This window comes from Barbus barbus, assembly GCF_936440315.1.
Source record: "Barbus barbus genome assembly, chromosome: 23".
Classification (NCBI taxonomy): Eukaryota; Metazoa; Chordata; class Actinopteri; order Cypriniformes; family Cyprinidae; genus Barbus; species Barbus barbus.
This window is the reverse complement of record NC_136751.1, coordinates 21,986,722-22,010,493: the sequence shown is the minus strand read 5'-3', so window position 1 is coordinate 22,010,493 and position 23,772 is coordinate 21,986,722. Positions and strand designations below refer to the sequence as shown.

Here is a 23,772-nt window from a genome sequence, read left to right as displayed (position 1 = left end):
ATAATAAATAAATGCTGACATACCATAGATGTCTATTGATTTTGTGTAAAGCTAATTCATTACAATAACTGTAGACTAACCCTATAATGCAGTCACACTCATTCACTGAAATTCTGAAAAAAAGGCTTGCTGCTGGTCTTATAGTGAGGAGAACTTGGATATCTGATGACTTTAAACACACACATCGATTTAAATGCAGAAATATAAAAACAGTAAATGTTTAAGTGCAGTGTGTGAGACCTAAATACTGGACAATTTCTTAAAAGCAACACCACCTGCTGATGAAAATAAAAATTAGTGCTTGCCACATGTATTTAAGATCAATTTGAATTCAAATATTTTCTAGCAATAAATATACAAAGTTATGTACATATAGGCTATGATATGCACAAAATAAACATGGGACGAAATGTATTGATAATCAGGATGCTTGCATGTTTCTAGGAAATGCTTGATTAGCACCATCTTGTACATCTCTGTAAACGTGCACATAAGAATCCACAAATCCACAAATTTCAGTTATAATCCAGAAACAAAACCAATCATGTGACTATGTGATTTTAATTTCATGATTTCATTCTCTTGACACTAGATGGCAGTGCAGGCGAGTTAAAAAAAAACTGAGATTAAGAGATTAAGAGGATACAATATGCATATGAAGCTATTATATGCCGTACATATAATATATATAGCTGAATTATAAGGTGAAAATCGCAAAGTAGTAAAGATTAGACAGTGTTATTAATTATATTTCTTCAACAAATTACCCCTGAATAAAATGCCTGAAATCGTGGCCTAATGGTTAGAGAGTCGGACTCGTAATCCAAAGGTTGCGGGTTCGAGTCTCGGGCCGGCAGGGATTGTAGGTGGGGGGAGTGAATGTCCTGCGCTCTCTCCACCCTCAATACCACGACTGAGGTGCCCTTGAGCAAGGCACCGAGCCCCCAACTGCTCCCCAGGCGCCGCAGCATAAATGGCTGCCCACTGCTCTGTGTTCACGGTGTGGGGGTGTGTGTGTGTGTGTGTGTTCACTGCTGTGTGTGTGCACTATGGATGGGTTAAATGCAGAGCACGAATTCCGAGTATGGGTCACCATACTTGGCAGTATGTCACTTCACTTCACTAAATATTAAATATTAAATAGATCCATTAATCAGTAATATTATTATAGCCTACCATTAATCAGTCATTTCTGTCATTATTCTTAGGTAGGCCTACACGAGAAGTTACAAGACGTTGCTCATGTCTGATAAGCAAATTGTTGTTTCTGTGATTATGCAAAGGTGCTCTATAGATTATCTCATTTAAAATATTCAGAAGAATGTTAGCAACATTTTTTTTTTTTTTTGCTTTATTAGATTCAAATAGCACAAAAATGCATTAAATTAACATCAACCAGACAAACAAACACAAAGGGTACATTTTTAAAATATAGGCTAATATTCAATAATCACAATGCTGTTTAGGCTATTTGCTATATTAAATATTTAGAACTGAAGCAGTTCATATAATGGCGAAAGCAGAATGGTTTCTAAAGTAGTATTTTTAATTTATTTATTTATTTTGCTGTATGTAGAATTGGACATATATAATTAAAAATGCTAAACAAACAAACCTATAGCTGGATGACTCTTCACTGAAATGCAGATTTTATATTAAATAATAATATTAAATACTGGTTTTACAGTATACAAAAAATAACAGTATTTTTTAAACTCATTCATAAAATAAAATGTAAAAAAAATTGACGACAAACTTCCGGAATAATTGTGCACCACCGACGCAAATGCGCAAACACACAAGTGGCATTCTCACTTTTTGAGTTGCATACCACAGCATTAAAAAAGACAGACAGCATCACATCCTTGATTTCACGGGACAGAGAGTGAGTCTCCTCCCGCTCGAGTGGCATATTGGTGAGAAAAAGCCTCGTTTGTCTCACAGGAATAAGTTGAAAACATGAAGAAACGCGACAGTTAGAGGAATCAAAAATCACGTCTCTCCTCCGGACGACTGGATTACAATGTGTTACTGCCAAAGCGAAGAAATAAATGGCTTGAGACACTGAGTCGACTGAACACATTGCCGAGTAGGAGACGCTCCTCCACATTGCGCTGGATCAGAGGGGTTAATGTATCAGAAAAACTATTTTCAGATATGCCGGAACACATGTCCGGTTTCCTTCACATTGGGGATATCGTGTCTCTGTATGCGGAGGGAACTGTCAATGGATTTATCAGCACTTTAGGGTAAGTTGCCTCCCATTGCTAATTATATTAGTCTTAAACGTTAGTAAACACGGTAGTTAGACATTTCTTTCAGATACATTGATGTTGATAATGCAGTATCACAGTATCACAAAATGCAGTATCACAATATTAAACGTTCAACACTATTTCATGTATGTTTAGTCCTCCTCATGTCAGAAGAAGTTTGTTGAGTGGAAGTGGGAACTGGGAAGTGACAGCATTGCTTCAGAAGCATGCAAATCATTGAACAGGAATGCAAAGTTTTCTGTTAGTTTACACAGTAAAGCTAATATAAAAATGTAGACTCAATTTAAAGGGGCATGTAGTAGTATTTGCTAATTACAAAGCTTTACACCTGAAAAAATTAACAGCACATTTGAGAGAAATATCATTGCAGTTATTTACATCAAATGAAATAAAGACTCCATATGTTAGTCTTCTAAAAACAAGCTCATTTAATCTACATTGAGATGGTCACTGCCTCATGGATGGCACTGTTTTTGATGTGACCTTGATGTGTCATTCAAATGGTTGATTAACTACTAATTCACGAGTTCACACATATATTTAGCACGAGTAAGGTAATGCGTATTTGGCGAGTATAGTGATGCGTAGTTGACGTGCTGTCGTGGGGAAGGGCTACAGGCTCAGGAATGGCCCAAACCCAGAGTACCCCCCATAGTGTGGTGAGAACTCTAGTGGTACCTCTTGAGTGGAGAAGGGGTGGTGGAGGGTTGCTGATTATCCGTCAAATGAATAGAGGTATGTCAGCTGTATTTATAGCCGTGCACTGATTAACTTGAGTGCGAACCTCCTGTGTTAATTAGGCTAAGTATCTGACACGCTCCTCCCAAACTTTGTTAATAAAACCTCATTAATCACAGCAAGAATAATATGTTCATTTTATAGAGCTCTTTCAGTCACTGGTCGTTACAAAGTATAGCACACAATAAATTATAACAACAAACACATTATACATCACATTATACATGCTGTAGGCATGGAGTCTTAGTCAACCATTTTTCCACTGGGGCTGGAAAAATTGTTTTGGATCTTGGTTCCGAAACCGTGCTGGTCTCGAACAAGGGAACCTCTGACTGCAGTTTGAAAGTGGAAATGCGAGCTGGTTCTGAACGACTGCCATTCTTGGCCGAGCTCCAGCTCCGGTACCAGCCCCTGTGGATAAGCGGTAATTATAGTATGGTTCAGGATGTCTGCTGGTCACCCATCGAAACAGAATAAGGGTAAGTGGTACTTTTGGAATGAGTAAGATCTAGCTAACTTCAGATAAAAATGTATTGAGTGCACCTTTAATTATTAAAGAAATACTCAAAAAATAGTTTAAGATGTAGTCACCCTCAGGCCATCCAAGATGTAGAAGAGTTGATTTCTTTATTGGAACAGATTTGAAGAAATTTAGCATTACATCACTTTAGAGCTGCACGATTCTGGATAAATTGTGAATCACAATTTTTTTTGTCTCAAATTGAGATCACGATATTCCCACGATCCTGAACATAAATTAACGCATAATTTACAAAAGGCTGAGACAAAATATGAATTGCTGCAGCCAGTTTAAGAGTGTTTAATTAATTTTTAATAGTTAATTTAAATATATAAAATATTTAAAATAACATATTTAACTAAACCAATTTTTAATATTAAAATTATGAAAAATTGGTTTGAATGAATGATTCAATGACTCACTCAAATACTTCACTTGTTTTATTACTGGATGAATCAGCATTTTTGAACAAATCTCTTGAACGAATGATTCAATAACAAATACATTTTTAACAGTCACTTGTCTCCACCTAGTGGCTAAACAGTGTAACCTACACAAACGTTATTTGAAGAGCGAATTACTTTTAAAAGGTGGTTTGCTCTATTTTGATCACTACTATAGACATCAATGTTTATATCCAAACTATAAACTGTTTGTGAAGCTGTTTCTTACCTACATGATAACGGCTCTCTCTGTGCCAGCGGCAGCACGTACGCAGATTTGAATGTTCCGGTAAGGTTTAATAGACACGGGCGAATCATTGACATTGAGAATGCGGTAACACTCGTTTTGTTTCTATGCTGTTTTTCTGTTCACTTTATTCTTGTGAATCCACTGAGTATCTAACAAGCTTCCACTCTTTGATTTGGTGCATGGCAGTGGCACTAATAAACACTGAAACGTTTCTGAAATACTCTTTTAGTCCAGTCAGTGTCCACAGTGGGACTTCAGTCAATGACTAATTTGCTGCTTTACATCCAACACTGAGTAGAGGCCATGCTTGGAAACTGATTTTTTTAATTTGTTCACACTGATTAAATGCAAATTTGATTTGGTTTCAAATCTGATCTTTAAGACTGGCTGTCTGCAACAAATATAATCTGATCCATTTGTTCAATGTCTGATGAAAATTTTGAGAATATAACTGGCTAAGACTTTATCCAATAAATGCATATTGTGTATGTATAATAAATAAATACATACAAACATACGGAATATCTCATGGTTCGTTATACAAGGACAAAATGAGCAAAAATTGGTGTATTTGGACACAGCTTTAGACAATATTATTTCCCCAAACATTGTAACAGCATCGTGTCGACCAGTCAAATTCCACTAAGGTGTGCAGGATTTGCATAATGGGCTAGGTTTTAAATTGCTCGTCTTACGGCAAGCTACCATTTAAAAGTTTGGGGTAAGATTTTTTTTTTAATGTTTTTGAAAGAAGACTCTTATGCTTACCAAGGCTGCATGCCATTGATATACAATAAAAAACAGAACAATTCTGGCGTTTATTACAATGTAAAATAACTGTTTTCTATTTTTTTTTTTTTTTTTTTTTTCTGTTAAAATTTTAAAACACAAAAAAAAAACGTTAAAAAAAGAACTGTTTAATTTATTACTGGGATAGTAAAGCTGATTTTTTTTTGGTCTTTATTGTTACATTCAGAAAAATCATTGTAATATGCTGATTTGGTGTTCAAGAAACATTTATTATATTTATGTCCTCTGTAAGGTCACGGATTAAATTATATATATTAAAATATCTGAAGTTTGCTGTTTGCCTGAACGAAGTCTAAGTCTATTTGAAAGAAAATTCTCATGTTTTTGAGAAGAAATAAAAATCTGTTTTAAGGAAGTATTTGACACTGTACTAAATCCTTCAGTGTATAAATTCACAAGTTATATTTTGCCCCTTCAGATTGGTGGATGACAGATGTGTGGTGCAACCAGAGGCTGGGTATCTTACAAACCCACTGAAAAAATTCAGAGGTGAGTCAGTCCGACATGATTCATCACACTACATGGCCCAATGCTACCATATTAGCACCATTATTAGCCAATGGACTGTTGTTATGGATATAACAGTGTTGGGAGCTAATTTGAAATCAGCTTATCAAGCTACAACATACTCATAATTTAATGTAGTTAAACTACAGTCAAGCTATAGCTACTGTATGCTACAAGCTACTACACTAGTCGGTGGAAAAGTAGCTTGTTACGCTCTTTTGAAAAACTTGAGCTACATGCTAAAGAAAAATGTAGTTAAGTTAGCACCGCTACTTTTGCTTAGTCACTTCCCAGCGTTGTAGTACCAACAAAAAGTGGCAGGCAAAAGAAATCCCAACACCGGCAACGTAAATATATAGCTGTAGTTTTCTGTGTGTGTTTCTTAACACCTGCTCAGCCACTGATTAATTACTCGGCCCTTGAGCAGTAACAGCCTCCTACACTGAAGTTTTGCTCTTTTCAAGGCAACGCAGTCTGTCAGAGCGCCACGTCTTCAGCTTTATAGTGAGATCTCAGTAGGGTGCCTGGCTGTTGCCTAATTACTAGAATTGAAAGCTGAGGTGGATAAACAGTGTTGTTCCTCAAGTGCAATTGGGAGAATCAGAAATAGCACCAACAGTAAACTCTTATTTTCGTCTTGTGCTGGAGGGCTTTGTTGAAACACGAGCTCCAAAAGGATGTTCACTACAAGTCAATACAAACTTCCTGTGCTTTTGAACACTACGCCCATGTGATAACTTGTGCTTTTTGTGTACTCTGTGATTTTTCGAAGTAAAAGTTCACTGGAAAATGAATATAATGGTAAAATAATTGTAAAATAAAATAATAAACAAAATTTAGCAGGTTAAATGTTGCGTTGTCTGTTGTCAATAGTGTAGCGATATATAAAGCACACAAGTCACTTTCAAACCAAGCATCTTTCTGTTGGTCAATGCGTCAAATCGCCTTTTGATATCTGTGGGAAAATCTTTCACGTTAATGTGAAATTCCCAATCACTTGGAATCCTTTGACTGGATGTAGCCTGCAAAACTGTTCTGAATAATTGTAAATGTGACCACACCTTTATGCAGAAACTCATGTAATCTGAATGTCAGTTAGAGATCTTATTCTGTATGAAATGTTCTTAAATCTTTTTTTAATCAGACCTTTACACTGGTGTAGACACATTTTAGTGGTTCCCTGAAGGTCTTTCTAAATACACCATTTGCTCTGTAATATATGTTCTTTGCTTGGTTAGCAAATAAAATCTGACACTGTTGGATTTACTCCGTTGTCACTTTGCCAAAAGGGACATTTGAGGAAGTGTATTTAAGTTTGTCAACTATTTTGTTTGTGCACAGTACATTCACATCAAGAAGAAATCCTGGATCTATTTGGTTTGCGAGTAAAAATGACAGACTTGTGTTTGTCAGTGCCGTCCTTTTATTTGACTCAAAGACACAGTCTGTCAAATAGAGTCGCTTGGATTCAGTAGTGACACTAAAACCAGCTTACAATGCCTTTTATTTATATTATTTTTTTTTTTAAATATATGTATTGTTAATATATAATATAATTAGAAATATGTATATGCACACATAAACAATATTATATAGAAATAATTTTTATTATACTTCAAGAAATATTTATATGTAGCCTATGTATAAAAGCACCTAATAGAATTGTTTTTCTTTTTGTTGTCTAGATTGTCTCTTCAAGGTGTGTCCTATGAATAGGTACTCTTCACAGGGACAGTTCTGGAAGGCGAAACAGGGGAAACATGGGAACAACACACAGGGAGATCTCTTCAAGAAATTACAGGTGCCCTTGTAACACTGCATGCTGACAGTAGATATGCATCTTAGTTCTTTAACGTCAGTGATTATGCAATAGAATTCTACTACTAGGCATTTTGAGATTGCTAATTATAGTTTTCTCTTTTCTACTACGTTTTGTAGCATGGAGCGGAACTGGAGCAGAAACAAAATGACACTGAGAACAAGAAATTGCTGGGAGAGGTTGTCAAATATAGTCGGGTTATACAGGTACAGTCGAGCTTCCCTCTTCTTATCAACAAATATTTGTTTTTTACACTTTTGGTTGGACATCAAGAACGTTCTGTTTGTTTTCACACTGTTGCCAAGGCTGCCAGTGCCCCACTCAAGGGCCAAAGAGGCGTTTGACAGCGTGGGTGATATACGGCTCCAGAACCGGTAGAAATAAATGACTGTTTGATTGGTCACCTTAATCTAATTGTTTCTAAGGCTTACACAAAAACCATGGTTGCCGACATTTTGCCAAACATATTTGACCCAATGGGCCTCTTCGTTTGAGTTTTGCTGTTGCCTTCAAGGCTTCTAACTTGACTGAAATCTGTGTGTGTGTGTGTGTGTGGCCTTGTGTTTTACTTCCAAAGACATTCAAAAGTCTGGCTATGTACTGTGGGTACGGAATGTATTCAGACCCCCTTAAATTTTTCACTCTTTGTTATATTGCACCCATTTGCTAAAATCATTTAAGTTCATTTTTTTTTCCTCATTAATGTACACACAGCACCCCATATTGACAGAAAAACACAGAATTCTTGACATTTTTGCAGATTTATTAAAAAAGAAAAACTGAAATATCACATGGTCCTAAGTATTCAGACCCTTTGCTGTGACACTCATATATTTAACTCAGGTGCTGTCCATTTCTTCACATCATCCTTGAGATGGTTCTACACCTTCATTTGAGTCCAGTTGTGTTTATACTGACTAGACTTGATTAGGAAAGCCACACACCTGCCTATATAAGACCTTACAGCTCACAGTGCATGTCAGAGCAAATGAGAATCATGAGGTCAAAGGAACTGCCTGAAGAGCTCAGAGACAGAATTGTGGCAAGGCACAGATCACAGATCAAAAAAATGTCTGCTGCACTTAAGGTTCCTAAGAGCACAGTGGCATCCATAATCCTTAAATGGAAGACGTTTGGGACGACCAGAACCCTTCTTAGAGCAGGCCGTCCGGCCAAACTGAGCTATCGGGGGAGAAGAGCCTTGGTGAGAGAGGTAAAGAAGAACCCAAAGATCACTGTGGCTTGAGCTCCAGAGATGCAGTCGGGAGATGGGAGAAAGTTGTAGAAAGTCAACCATCACTGCAGCCCTCCACCAGTCGGGGCTTTATGTCAGAGTGGCCCGACGGAAGCCTCTCCTCAGTGCAAGACACATGAAAGCCCGCATGGAGTTTGCTAAAAAACACCTGAAGATTCTCTGGTCTGATGAGACCAAGATACAACTTTTTGGCCTTAATTCTAAGCGGTATGTGTGGAGAAAACCAGGCACTGCTCAGCACCTGCCCAATACAGTCCCAACAGTGAAGCATGGTGGTGGCAGCATCATGCTGTGGGGGTGTTTTTCAGCTGCAGGGACAGGACAACTGGTTGCAATCGAGGGAAAGATGAATGCGGCCAAGTACAGGGATATCCTGGACGAAAACCTTCTCCAGAGTGCTCAGGACCTCAGACTGGGCCGAAGGTTTACCTTCCAACAAGACAATGACCCTAAGCACACAGCTAAAATAACAAAGAGTGGCTTCACAACAACTCCGTGACTGTTCTTGAATGGCCCAGCCAGAGCCCTGACTTAAACCCAATTGAGCATCTCTGGAGAGACCTAAAAATGGCTGTCCACCAACGTTTACCATCCAACCTGACAGAACTGGAGAGGATCTGCAAAGAGGAATGGCAGAGGATCCCCAAATCCAGGTGTGAAAAACTTGTTGCATCTTTCCCAGACTCATGGCTGTATTAGATCAAAAGGGTGCTTCTACTAAATACTGAGCAAAGGGTCTGAATACTTAGGACCATGTGATCTTTCAGTTTTTCTTTTTTAATAAATCTGCAAAAATGTCAATTCTGTGTTTTTCTGTCAATATGGGGTGCTGTGTGTGCATTAATGAGGAAAAAAAATGAACTTAAATGATTTTAGCAAATAGCTGCAATATAACAAAGAGTGAAAAATTTAAGGGGGTCTGAATACTTTCCGTACCCACTGTATGTCTAGCATCTGATAATAAACTGAAAGTTTCAGTTTAGTATCAGATTATAGTCTCACAGAGCCAGAATTATCACTTCTGAATTATGGCTGGTCCATATTTGCATCTTATTTTACCACTATATCATTCTAATATGCTGATTTGGTGCTAAAGAAATGTGTAATAATTAATATTTAAATATTTAATATTAATTATAATATGAATTATTATTTTTATAATTAAAAAATATTTTTATATTAATATTTTTAAATATTTTTTTGGAAACAGTGATAATTTTTTTTTCAGGATTATTTGATGAATACAAATTTCAAAAGAACAGCATTAATTTGAAATAGATTTTGTTTTGGTAATATATAAATGTCTTTGCTGTCACTTTTGATCAGTTTAATGTATTGCAAAAAAAGATAAAAATCCTATAGACCCCAAATTTTTGAATGGTAATGTATATGTGGCACTGTATTTTTAATACAGTAAACTGTCCTTATATTTTCAGCTTCTCCATATTAGGAGTAATAAGTACCTGACTGTGAATAAGTGTCTTCTGGCCCTGCTGGAGAAGAATGCCATGCGTGTGTCTCTGGACCCTTCAGGAAACGAGGGCTCCTGCTTCTACATCCAGCCTTTTTCGAAGCTACGCAGCGAAGGAGACAATGTAGGCTTCTCTCCACTAACACAACAAACACTTCAGAAATAATGACTGTGTTTAGATTCTGACTTTTATCATATTTTTCTTTTTTTAAACATGCAGTGAAGAAATTACTGCAGCATCGGTAATGGGCCATTTACCCATTTTAAAAAGCTAATTACCTCTCATCATTATATTAACATTTTGTTGTGTTAACTCATCTCTCCTCTTGTTTTCATCTCAGCAACGGAATAGTGAAGGTATATAATATATTTGGTGCATGCAGTGTGTGTGTGTGTTTACACAGAGAAGTATGCAGCATGCTAACATGCATGTGACATGCAACCCTAACTGCCTGTTACAGTCTTGATTTTTTTTTTTCTTTCAGGCCTGAACTATTAAAATATATTCAAATACAATCAGTTCTAGTATGCTGATAGTTTACAGATCAGAACAGAATTCCTAAATAGCATCCAAACAGGTTCAGATTCACTTTTGACATCAGTGGCTTGAGTTCTGAGTGAGATTGGTTTTGTGTGATGTTATATTATGTATAGAGAAGCACTTCACTCACATGTTCTTCACAAACTGTGCATTTACACTAGCTCTTTAAGCATGCAATGGATATTATATATGTGTGTATAAACAAGTTCTGTCATTTTTCATTAGTATCTGCTATTTAACGACCCCATGAAATGGCTTGACAAGTGCAGTTTTCTTTCCCCTTTGACAATATACTTTTCTTTCTTAATATCCCATGGCCTTTATTTTGTTGTTAACATTATTATTTGAACACAGCAATAAAATATGTATAATTCAAACTATAGTTAATTCATCGTTTATAAATTGTAGTCTCTACAGTAATAGCTGATGTACAAATAGTTTGTTCTTCATTCATTGTCACTGTAATTTACACATTTTTATTGTTCAGTTAACTCAGTTAAGTTCTTTTTGTATCCTTTATATCATAAACTTAACTTAACGTTATTTCAGTATTTTATGTATTTTTTTTTTTAAAGTGTGGTTCTACCGCATGTGCATTTACTTACATTTGCATACACGTTATGAAAACATGCAATATTGATGCATTGACAGCATCTAAAATGTAAATCATTTATGTATGAACAATTTTATTGACATACAAATCCTTATTTAATCAATTATTATAAAATTAATGGAATTAAATGATTGATTCTATTGAATTTACGATCATTATGTGGTATTATGTTTTTATTCGCTTTTAACACAGTTGACTCCTCCTTACTTAATATGCTAGCATAAAAAAGGCATGCTTACAGATTTCATGGGGTCAGGTGTAAATGTGTCTAAAACACCAGTTTCCAAACTATGCATGTCACAGGATGTGATGCCATTTGCTTTCTTTTATTGTTGAAATGGAGAAACAACAGAAACCTCTGTGGTTGAATACATATGGGTATGTGTCTGTAGGTGGTGGTTGGAGATAAAGTGGTTCTAATGTCTGTAAACGCAGGGCAGCCTCTCCATCAGCCTCAACATCGAACTCCTGGATAACCGTGGCTGCAAAGAGGTCAGACACCAGCTGTGTTCTCAACAGCACTGTTAATGAGATCACATGATGAGTCACAGCTTTTGATGTACTGTATTAATTACCTGGTTCCCATGATGGTGGAAAACCTGGAAATGTGAGGGAAATTTTGGATTCCAGGCTTGGAAGAATCATGAAAGTTGATCAAATGTTATAAATCTTCAACAAGTCATGGAAGTTTCTATAACAAAGCTGTGGAAAGGTTTCATTTGTGAGATTTGTGTTGGTTCTTTTCAATGAATCAGTCACAAATAAATGTAAATTAAAAAGGAAGGTCATGAAAAAGTAATGGAAATAAAGATATGTTTTGAATTTCCGGTCTTTCAGGTTAACGCTTTGAACTGCAACACCAGTTGGAAGGTCACTCTGTTCATGAAATTCAGCGAATACAGAGATGACATATTAAAAGGGGTAAGTCTTATGTTGTGGTTTATTACATATGTGGAGAGTGATGTATAGATTTAGGTTAGTTTTGTATTGAATGGGGTTTATAATATCTCTCTATTCATTTGTCTCTCTCTTTCACCCAGGGGGATGTGGTGAGGTTGTTTCATGCCGAGCAAGAAAAGTTTCTTACTTGTGATGAGTACAAAAAGCAGCAGTATGTCTTCTTAAGAACCACTCTCCGCCAATCAGCAACCTCCGCCACCAGTTCAAAAGCACTATGGGAAGTGAAGGTATGCATGTTTTTCTTGTTCACAAACTTGGTTATCTATATGTAGTGAAGTAAAATGTATAATAACATTTTATGGTTTATATGTTCTTATTCAGAAGTTAGAACAATATCATGCAGTACAGAATTAATCTGGAGTCTCTCATCCTGTCCCGTGTGCTTCAGGTTGTCTACTATGATCCCTGCAGAGGAGGAGCTGCCCATTGGAACAGCCTGTTTCGCTTCAAACACCTTGCCACAGGACACTACCTTGCAGTGGAGGTGTGCATTCCATGTCTACATTTAGTCCTTCCCCGAAACTCATCCGGTTTTTCCCTCTGCCTGTTTCACATTATTCGGTCATGGTTAAAGAGCTGTTTACTACATGGTTTGACATGTTGTGGTTTGTGTGAATGCCTGTGGTTTACATCTATTTGCATGCTGCATGCATGAAGCTTTTCCTAGAGAAGTAAACTCACCAGTGTGCCACTTGGGTGATTTAGCTGCATTTACTCAACTGACCCTGAATTCAATAAAATGTTATCTAAATGCTGATATCAGAAGAATGTCAGAATGCATTAGCAGTTCTTTCTGAGAAATCTATTGTTTCTTGTAGATGGCAAGCAGTTTAAGGACATTTTCATATCAACTCAAACATTTCTCATCAAACACCAAATTATCTGAAGTTTAATATTCCAAATGAATTTTCAGAGTTCTCAGAAGTGGAAGTCATCCCAACAAATACAATTTTTACATTCCCATTTGCCCCAATAGCAAATGAAAAAAAATCCATGATAGCGTTTCTACGATTTTCCAAAAGAGGAAAACAAATTGAGAGATTTATTATGTTGCTCAGAAGAGAGGAAGAAGTTAGATGTGCCATCACTTCCTCAGCTATTGTTTTAGAAACAGCAGTGTTAACCCATTTTCTGTAATTTAATGCCAAGGTAAGAAAATACAAAGTATAGGGTTATAAATGTACAGTAATTAAAAAAAAAAAGCAAATATAAAAAATCTTTTCTAGATTTTCTATTTTCTGTGAAAACGTGTCACCGAAAACGTATGAACACATTCTCTGTACTTCTACTGAATGTCAACAGTAGTCTCATTTGTTTCAATTATTTCTGTTAGGGAATTTTGGAGAAACATGTGAGACAAAATTAATACTTTTTAGCAGCAGTGTTTGCCATATTTAAGGTCAATACTTTTTTTTTTGTTACTTTAATTCAGCAAAAACATTTAATTGATCGAAAGTGACAGTACTTTTACAAAGAATTTGTAATCTTAGAAAAATAGATCAGTTTTGACAAAAATACTGCTTTATTTACATCATTATAATAGGAAATGTTTCTTGAACACCAATCTTCATTTAAATGGTGTGACACTGAAATCTGGAGTAATGGCTGTTGAAAATGCAGCTTTACCATCAAAGGAATAGATTTGTTTTAAGGTATATTAAAATAAAAAATGGTTATTTTTATTAATAACAATATTTTACAATATTGCTGTTTTTACTGTATTTCTGATCAAATAATTGCCCTTTTTTCCAAAGCATTAAAAATATCTTAACAATCCCAAACTTTTGAATAGTAGAGTACACATAACTTTTATAGTCAAGTCTTCTATAAAAGATCAACCTCTGAACAGTAAAATGTTCTTTTGGAGAGGTGCATATTTTTTTTTTATATACTTTTAAAAGTGCAGAAGATGGGCTGCAGGTGGCAGTCTTCTCAATGTTATTGGCACAGTGGTGTAGAATCAGTCACAGCCACTGTGCACAAGGCAGACAGAGGGGTTATTGTCCAAGATAAAAATGATGAAACAACCCCCCTTTGTGTCTGTGTGTATTCCATAAGGCCTTCATGATCACTTCTACTTCTGTTTCAGTTGAATCCTAATTTCAAAGATCGTAGCGACAGTATCAGCACCAAAAACGAGGTAAATCAGACCTCACTTGGATGCCAGCCCATGTGTCATAACTAGAAATATCTGCAGAGTTCCACAGAAGATCCTTTCCCCATTTTTCAGAATCCACATATTTTTTCTCCCACAGTCACCACACAGTGTGACAGAAGTTTGCAGACTCTATCTTTGAAGTATTAATCACATTTGCTGATTGTGTGTGAACTGTATTTGAAGTTTTGTGTCTGACTCGCTCTGCTGAAGTAAACAGAACCTGTTCTGTCTCGTCTGCACAGCATTGCGGCTCAGCCTAACTCTCCTGCACAACTTCGCTATTACGTAATCTGCTTCTCTCCCCTCCTTCACGCTGCAACAGACAGGCTCGCACAACTCCCATCCTCCTACTCTCCGGAGATTTTTTTTCTTCCGCCTGTATCTCTCACCACACCTTTCCGCTGTATTAGCATTCTGCTTCAGCAGCCTCGCAGACAAACACACTCGCACACGCGCATGCACATTCGCAGAGGGGGCTCCTTACATAATGTCTGAATCTGGGGGTGCCCCGTGAGAGTCAGGCAGACGTGCTGTCTGCTTCAGTGGAGGAGTGAGTCAGAGGAGCTGCAGAGAGTCAGAGCAGAGGAGAATTTATAATGCTGCTCTCCAAATAGCCCTCCATCAGAAAGCTCCGGTGAAAACAGTCTGTGCCACAGATGCAGTCCTGCTTAATATCCTCACTGTAGATGACCTCTGGGTTTTTCTGAGCTGTGGCCATTGTAGGAATTGCAGGCTCAATGCTGTCGATTAAGAGTTTATTTTTACAGTAGTGCACCACCAATGTTTAAACACACTCTTTTATGGAAGTAAAGCCATAAGACATGAACATCGTAAGTTTCAACATGAGATAAGTGTGGTCAAATTGCTTGCAATCTTGTCTTGTCATATGCAGTCTTTGAATCCTGTTATGACTTTGTAATGCCATTGCCAGCAAAGAGCTTTAACAAAAATAAAAGTTGCCTATTTCTGCTTATAAATGCTATGGTCCATAGACCTCCATTGGAACTGCACTACTATAAATATTTAATTTTATTATTGAGTGGGGACAGTTTGTGTTTACTATTATTGAGAAAACACAAATTTAAACGACAAATTTTTTAGTAAAATTTATATTTTAATTAATTTCATTGTCATTTTGTTGTGTTTGTGGTTTTTGTTTTCTTGTCAACTGGCTAAAATATAATACATTTAAGATGTTTCCTATTTTAATAGCATTAATGTTCATTTTATTTCAAGTAAAAAACAGTTTTTTTTAAGGTTATAATTTTAATTTTAGTTAACAATAATAACCTTTGTTTGTGGTTTCACCATGAATATTTTTCATGTAAAAATAAAGAAAATAGAAAAATTCAGGAACATATAACATACAGTAACCCATAAGTGCAAATTGGTATTTAAAACCAGTAATAATGGTACAGTACATGTAGACTTACTGTTACATGCGGTGTAATGTGGGTTTTTTATACACCAATGTGACCTTCCCCTGTCTCTCTGTGCAAACCTCAGACCAACGCAGACATTTTGTACTCTAAAAAGAAGTGGCAGGCTGACAAGATCCCCTACACCCTTCTTGCAGTGCCCGACGGCAGCGATATTGCGATATATAGTCTTTTTGAACTGGACGCCACCACCTTACAGCGGGCAGACTGCCTAGTTCCCAGGTTAGTTCCTGTACACTAAAATGACTTTCAATCATGAAAACATGAAATTACAATGAAAAACACATAAATTTAGATTTGAATTTATGTGGTTAACAAACCCCGAGGAACGGTACAAGCAATCCACCCTAAAGAGACAAGCTCCAAATAAGCACCAAAATTGGCTAGAAGTGCAAGCTAAGAGATGTAGGTGTGAAAAAGCAGCAGTAAGGGTTTGAAAGGGTAGAAATGATTGTAGAACAAGTGCTCCCAATGTATTCAAGTGCTCATGAAGCCTTTTTAGAGCAACCATTTAGATTTTAAAATATACTTATGAAACAATTTGTCCAGATTAGTTTTTATTCATGTCCCAATCAAGTGCTGTCGATGGGATAGGAGCCCACACTATGCCAAATATACTGTTGGGCATTTCCTGTAGCTGAAAAATCAGTATGACGCCAGAAATCGCAAGGTCATGGGTTTGATTCCTTGAACATATGTACCTTCCTTTTTAAGGAACTCATATGTGAGACTCAGGAACTTGTGCACAAACACTTGGGTGACCAGTACTAACATTCCCATTGATGTTGAGGAGGAACGACCTGTTATGCTCAAGGTATTTCTATTTCCTTTATTTTTATTTGAAGAAAAATTTGTCCTGCAAATGAAAGCTTATGTAATTTCTCTGTTTATTTGAACAGATCGGCACCTGCCACATGAAGGAGGACAACGAGGCGTTCTCCATAAATTCTGTCCACATGTCAGCAGTCAGAGATTTGGACTTTGCCAATGATGCCAACAAGTTCTTGATGTTTGTGCATTTTTGGGGGATCAGCAATATAGCACTAGCATATGAACACAGGTATACGTCACACTTACTGAAGGCCTTTGAATTTCTTAAGGTCTGGTCACAGTGGACCTTTTTTTTTTTTTTTGTACACTAGCATTGTCCATTGTCAATAGCATAGAAATGTGTGACCCTGGACCACAAAACCAGTCTTAAGTGTCAATTTTTCTAAATTGAGATTTATAGATTACCTGAAAGCTGAATAAATGAGCTTTCCATTGATGTATGGTTTGTTACGACAATATTTGGCCGAGATACAACTATTTGAAAATCTGGAATCTGAGGGTGCAAAAAAATCTAAATATTGAGAAAATTGCCTTTAAAGTTGTCCAAATGAAGTTCTTAGCAATGCATATTACTAATCAAAAATGAAGTTTTGATATATTTACGGTAAGAAATTTGCTAAATATCTTCATGGAACATGATCTTTACTTGATATCCTAATGATTTTTGGCATAAAAGAAAAATTGATTGCTGTAATTTCTGACTGTAATTTTTATGTTTGCAGATCTTTGGAATTCTTAAAGCCCCATTTTCTGAGATTAAAGACTCGTCCATGCCGAAGCTGGAAGATATGGGGGAGAAGTGCAATGCTCAGTTTAAGTACATGCTACAACTGTGTTACAGAATTCTGCGCCATTCCCAACAAGATTACCGCAAGAATCAGGCAAGGAACATCTTCAATGATCAGTTTGAATTATTGGGGTTGTTCATTAGAGTAATACATGTGTCCTCTTTCCCACAGGAGTACATGGCCAAGAATTTTTCCGTCATGCAGGCTCAAATTGGCTATGAGATCCTGGCTGAAGATACAATCACTGCTCTTCTGCACAACAACCGCAAGCTGTTAGAGAAACACATTACTGCACGTGATATTGAGACATTTGTCAAACTTCTGCGCAGGAACCAAGAGCCCAGGTCTGACCCAGAGATTTAGACACCCACTCAAATGTTTGGCACTAACCAGTACAGGCAGAAAATGCTATCGGAATTAATGAATGGAAAATAATCTTTAAGGAAAATGAATGGATTTTGTAATTTGGAACCAATTTATTGGGATCAAACAAGTGATTTAAAAATTCTTTAAGACACATACTGTAATATTCTGCTGGATAAACAAAAATTTAGCATATTTTTTTCCCCAATAAGATCTATTTGTCATATTAGTACCATTTAGATTCCAAATTAGTTATGTTTTGAAATATTAAAATTTAAAATAACTTTTTTTTATTTTTTAAAAGATAATTAATTCCTTTGATGGCAGAGCTGAATTTTCAGCATCATTACTCCAGTCTTCAGTGTCACACGATCCTTCAGAAATCATTATAATATGATGATTTGCTGCTCAAGAAACATTTTTATTATCTGTGTTGAAAACTGTTGTGCTGCAAAATATTTTTTTGGAAACAGTGATACATTTTTCTCAGGATTCTGTGATGAACAGAAAGTTAAAAGTTAATTAATTTCTTTAAAAAAAGAGAGAAATCTGATACTTTTGAACAGTAGTGTTTCGTTCAGTTGTGATTCTCATTGGTTAGAGGTGGTCTCAAAGTAAACTATATATATTTTATTGTGCATTTTTTCCCCCAGGTTTCTGGATTATTTGTCTGACCTGTGCGTCTCCAACAAAACAGCCATTCCTGTCACTCAGGAGCTGATTTGCAAATTCATGCTGAACCCCACCAACGCAGACATCCTCATCCAGACCAAGTGAGATCTGCTCTGTGTTGACTGCTGAGATTAGCTATATAACAATGACACAGAATTATGGGATGAAACTCTAATAACTCTAATAGTGACAAGGTCATTTTGCATTTATGTTAAGATATACTGTATGACTGTGTTTGTCTTTTCTTAGACTGATCCCACACACAGAGACCTCTCTGGAGTCAACTTTAATCCAGGAGGATGGTGGTGATGAAGAGGTATGGCTGTACTGGATTGATAACCACAAAGAGCCTCATGGAAAGTCCATCTGCCACCTGGCGTAGGATGCCAAGGATAGACAAAAATTGGATGTTGACATCATTACCTACTACAGGTGAGAGTTCAGTCACATCTTTGGAAGACATTTTATTTTATTTATTTGTTTAATTTTTTATTCTATTATTTTTTTATTTTATTTTATCTTCTAAGCAGGCTCTTTGATTTTTTTTTAATTGGAGTACATGCGATTGTCTATCCATTCTCAGGTGTCAACTCAATCTTTTTGCTAAAATGTGCCTGGACCGGCAGTATCTGGCCATCAATCAAATTTCCAATCAGCTGCCAGTAGATCTAATCCTCCGCTGCATGTTTGATGACTGCTTGCCTTACAACCTGCGTGCCTCATTTTGTCGTCTAATGTTGCACATGCATGTGGACTGCGACCCGCAGGAGGCCGTGGTTCCTGTTCGCTATGTGCGTTAGTGATGCGCGGGTCGGGTATTTTTCCAACCCGCGGGTCCCGCTTTTATGAAATTATTTGGCCCGCCCCAGCCCGCCCCGCACCACTGTATATATTTTTACAACCCGCCCCGCCCAGCACCCACAACCATTAAATAGACATACTAGGTACTGTAATTCAAATGAAAACAGCCTTTATTTCAGCCTGAAAGTGCTTGGAAACATCGCCCTGTAAACTGGCAACAACATATGATTATGAATATGAACGATAAATCAGGTCATATTAATAACAAGATAATGATACACATTTTAAACATTTACAAAGCAGCGTTTGTAATCTAGGCTAAACATTTTTTTATTTTAGATTTGTATAGGGCAGGCCTACAGTTTACAGCCTACGCTAAATAACCACTGACATTTTTTTTTTTTTTTCATTTATCACACGGAAATGTTCATTTAGCGTTTTTACGTTCGCTGTGCAAAAAAAGAATGGCACCCACTGTACCGGGGTTTAATCTATTTCGCCTGGACTCCAGCACCCGGCCAGCAGAGCTGAATGTGCGCTCGCTTGATGCGCTTGTGGCTGGGATACAATTTCTCCCGCACCTCGTCTTCCATATTCACTTTTATTTCTTTGTTTTTGTTGTGACTGGCAGCGGTAGCTGCTTGGCGCTTTCGTGACTTGTCACGTGACGTAACCTTATCAAAGAACTTAATAAAACATGAAAATAGATATTCCCAAATATTTAATATAGGCTATAGGGAATTGCACGCAACATACATTGATTTTTTTATTTATTTTTTTATTTTTTTTAATGACCCCCCACACGGAAATAACCTATATAAACATATATGTTTTAATATAGGTTTTGATATATGTTTTTAATATATGTGACATATATAAAATTGGCCGTTTTCCTATAATATATGTACATATATGCATGTGTGTATATATATGTGTGCATATATGCACCTATATGTTTACCTATATATTAGTAAAATTATTAAAATCCATAGCTGCTAGACAACATAAATAAAAGCCCAAAATGTCGAAATTTACATTTACATGTACATATAGGGCTTATATGTGGATAAAAAGAAGCAATACAGGAGACCTATATGGCCTTTATATGCACATATATGCAACTCAATTTTGCCTATATGTGGCATATATATGCAGATATGCAGCATATATGTTATCATATATGTGCATATATACTGCATATAGGTTTCATATATGCGCATATATCCTCATATAGGTTCTTTCCATGTGGGCCGCCCCAACCCGCCCCGCAAATAAAGTGACAATTTCTTTACCCGCCCCAACCCGACCCGCGGGTTACCCGCGGGGTCCGCGGGTTACGAGACGACCCGCGCATCACTAATGTGCGTCTCTGGACTGAGATACCTTCCAAGATCTCTGTCAATGAGTAAGATGGGAATCACTCTTTGCCACTGGTGCTTCTAGCATTATATGGCATTATTTTGACTGTGTTGTTTGGCTTGTCTGAATGTACATTTGTTGCACAGGTATGACTATGAATTCAGAGACACATCCAGAGAGGAGATGAAGAGAAAGTTTGCCCCTACTATGCATTTTGTGGATGAATATCTCAAAGATGTGGTCAGTCAGCCTGATCCCTTTGGAGACAGAGAGAAGAATGAATTGACCCTTGAGGTGAGATGATGTTTGGGTCCATTAACGCTTCACACATGCAGTCTTCCATCAATGTGAACAGAGCACCATAAATACTCTGAAATATATATATATATATATAAGTGATTTCAGATTTATTCATATAATGACATTAAAGAGCCGTTTTTTTTAGTAAATCAAATTTATCCTTACAGAGCAAACTGTGTTTTCCTGCTCTTGAACTAATGACTCTTATAAGCTGCTTTTTTTAGTGAATCAAATCCATTGATACAATGGAGTAGGTTCTATTTAATGAATCAAATCACAGCACAACCAGTGTAGTCTGATTGCCAAATAAATTTGATTATTCAAATCTATCCATACAGCATATGGTCCAACAGTTTCCCAAGCAAAAGAGTTGGTTCTTTGTAGAGAATCAGAATCATACAGAGCAAACAGTGTAGTTCAATTTCCAAACCTATGATTCTTGGAGTATAATGTGTTTTTAATTAATCAAATCCATCCATACAATGTGACTGTTGTACTCCAGTTGATTCCTGAACAAATGGTTCTACTTAGTGAATCAAAAACATACAGAACAACCAGTGTTGTCCAATTCCCAAATTAATGACCCTTATAATCTGTTTTTTTTTTTTTTTTAGTTAATCAAATCTATTTATACAGTGTAAACAGTGTAGTACAACCAATTCCTGAACAACTGACTCAAATGAGTTGGTTCTTTGTAGTGAATCAAAATTCTTGAACTAATCACTATGATTATCTGCTTTTTAATTAATCATATCCATCTTTTAACCGTGACTAGTGTAGTCCAACCAATTCCTGAGTGAATGACTCTAAAGATTTGGTTCTATTTAGTGAATCAAAAACACAGCACGATAAGTTTGGTCTGATTCCCACACTATAAAAGTTGTAGTGAATCAAATTCATCCATACAGCCTGACTGGTGTAGTCCAACTGATTCCTGAGTGAATGATTCTTTTAGTGAATCAAAAAATACAGCACACCAGTGTATTCCAAAATGATTTATGAGCCATTTTTAGGTTAGTCAAACTGATTCCAAACAATTGAATTGGTTGTTTGTAGTGCATCAAAAACATAAAGCGCAAAGAGTGTAGTCCTTATGAGCCTGTTCTTTTTAGTGAATCAGTCACATGGTGCTTGTAACTCACTAATGTTGTGCTTCATGCTCGTGTGTCTGTTTTTTGTATTTGTGTGCCAGCCAGGTTTGATGTTTTTCTTGAGCGTATTATGTGATGTGTCCAGAGGACAGAGCAGAGCAGATTGGCTGCATTAGCTCTACCAGAATACTAATGATTCAGTCTCTAACTCTTTTAATTTTAATGGCTTTTCCTCTTTCTGTCATTCAAACAGGTGGTCCACCTGGCACGTAACCTGGTCTGCTTTGGCTTCTACAGCTTTAATGAGCTGCTGTGCCTCACGCGCTCCCTGCTGGCCATCCTGGACATTGTCCAACCCACTTCCACATCTATGTTCAAACTCAACAAGAGCCCTGAGGGAGGTGAGAAACCCCATTTTAAAGCTGTCTTCAGTGTTTGCTGCTTCAGTGTTTGTTTTGCAAGACAATAGCTGCTTGTCCTTGAGGCGGTGTAACACTTCATGCTGTTTTTGTGTGGGTAATAATGTCATGCGTACCATCCACGGTGTGGGTGAGATGGTGACTCAGATGGTTCTGAGCAGAGGCTTGATGATGCCCCACTGTCTCCCTGATGCTCAGCCAATCCACGGAAAGCAAACCTGTCTCCCTGACAACGAGAACATCATGGTGATGGACACCAAGCTCAGGATTATTGAGATTCTGCAGGTGATGCCCTTGTAGACTGTTGCATTTCAATGAACTAAATTTATCAGTTATACAACACAAAACTCAAGTTCATGTTGAAGAAAGTTTAGGAGGTTCTGTTAAATGTAGGCATCCTTTTTCATGTCGTCTTTTCTAGTTATAGTTCATTCTGAATGTGCATCTCGATTACCGCATCACCTATCTGCTGTCTATCTATAAAAAAGAGTTTGGCGGCCAGACTTTGGACACTTCTGCTTCAGTGACAGAAGTTCCTGTCATGGCTGGTGAGAGTTTCATGACATACAGTAATATAAATTCATTTCCAGCCACACCATGCAGTTGATTAGTTTACTTTTGGTTTCAGGGGTATGTGTGTGTATGTTTTAATATTACTGTGGTATGTTCCAGAGCCAAACATTGAGGAGATTGCGGAGAAAGCAGGGAATATGTTTTCGGGAAGGTGAGGGAATGATTTCTTGCAGTGTGTTTGTTTTATTTTCTGTTTGGTGTATAAAATATGATTGAATTGTGATACCTGAATCACTATCAGCACCGATACTACCTTTTTTTTTTGTTTAACGTATTGAATAGAAGTCAGACTGTCGATACAGTAATAAGTAATAAGAAATATTATTAAAATTTTTAATAATTGTTTTATGTTTTAGTATATTTTAATACACAATTTATTCATATGATGGCAAAGCTGAATTTTCAGCAGTCATTACATTACTTAGATCCTTCAGAAATCATTCTGTCCTTCAAAAATGGTTGATTTTGTGATCAATAAACATCTCTTATTATTATCAGTGTTAAAAACAGTTGTGCTGCTTAATTTTTTTTGTGGAAATTATGCCTTTTTCAGGATTTGGTAAATAGACAGTTCAAAAGAACAGCGTTTATTTGATTTTTTTTTTTTTGTAACAATTTGTTACAAGTTGTTTCACCTTTGATCAATTTAATGCATTTTTGCTTAATAAAAGTATTTTGTTTCTTTTAAGCAAACCAAAATGTTACTGACCTTAAATTTTGATCGGTAGCATAAATAACCCCCCCCCCCCCCCCCCCCCCCTTTAAAAAATTGACT

At 36.7% G+C, this 23,772-nt stretch overlaps 1 pseudogene across 1 annotated transcript in view; it reads left to right on the top strand.

The window, feature by feature from the left end:
- Positions 1 to 2,157: 2,157 nt before the first annotated feature.
- LOC306843023 (inositol 1,4,5-trisphosphate-gated calcium channel ITPR2-like) overlaps positions 2,158 to 23,772 on the top strand; it is a 92,585-nt pseudogene continuing 70,970 nt past the window's right edge. The window contains exons 1-24 of the transcript in view: positions 2,158 to 2,249; positions 5,456 to 5,526; positions 7,230 to 7,345; positions 7,483 to 7,569; positions 10,055 to 10,213; positions 11,636 to 11,735; positions 12,081 to 12,164; positions 12,284 to 12,430; positions 12,592 to 12,687; positions 14,293 to 14,343; positions 15,868 to 16,022; positions 16,515 to 16,614; positions 16,700 to 16,900; positions 17,354 to 17,512; positions 17,591 to 17,763; positions 18,436 to 18,555; positions 18,704 to 18,886; positions 19,038 to 19,245; positions 20,617 to 20,660; positions 20,761 to 20,908; positions 22,259 to 22,406; positions 22,522 to 22,709; positions 22,852 to 22,972; positions 23,097 to 23,148. The product of the transcript in view is annotated as an inositol 1,4,5-trisphosphate-gated calcium channel ITPR2-like (transcript). The remainder of the gene's footprint in view (positions 2,250 to 5,455; positions 5,527 to 7,229; positions 7,346 to 7,482; positions 7,570 to 10,054; positions 10,214 to 11,635; positions 11,736 to 12,080; positions 12,165 to 12,283; positions 12,431 to 12,591; positions 12,688 to 14,292; positions 14,344 to 15,867; positions 16,023 to 16,514; positions 16,615 to 16,699; positions 16,901 to 17,353; positions 17,513 to 17,590; positions 17,764 to 18,435; positions 18,556 to 18,703; positions 18,887 to 19,037; positions 19,246 to 20,616; positions 20,661 to 20,760; positions 20,909 to 22,258; positions 22,407 to 22,521; positions 22,710 to 22,851; positions 22,973 to 23,096; positions 23,149 to 23,772) is intronic.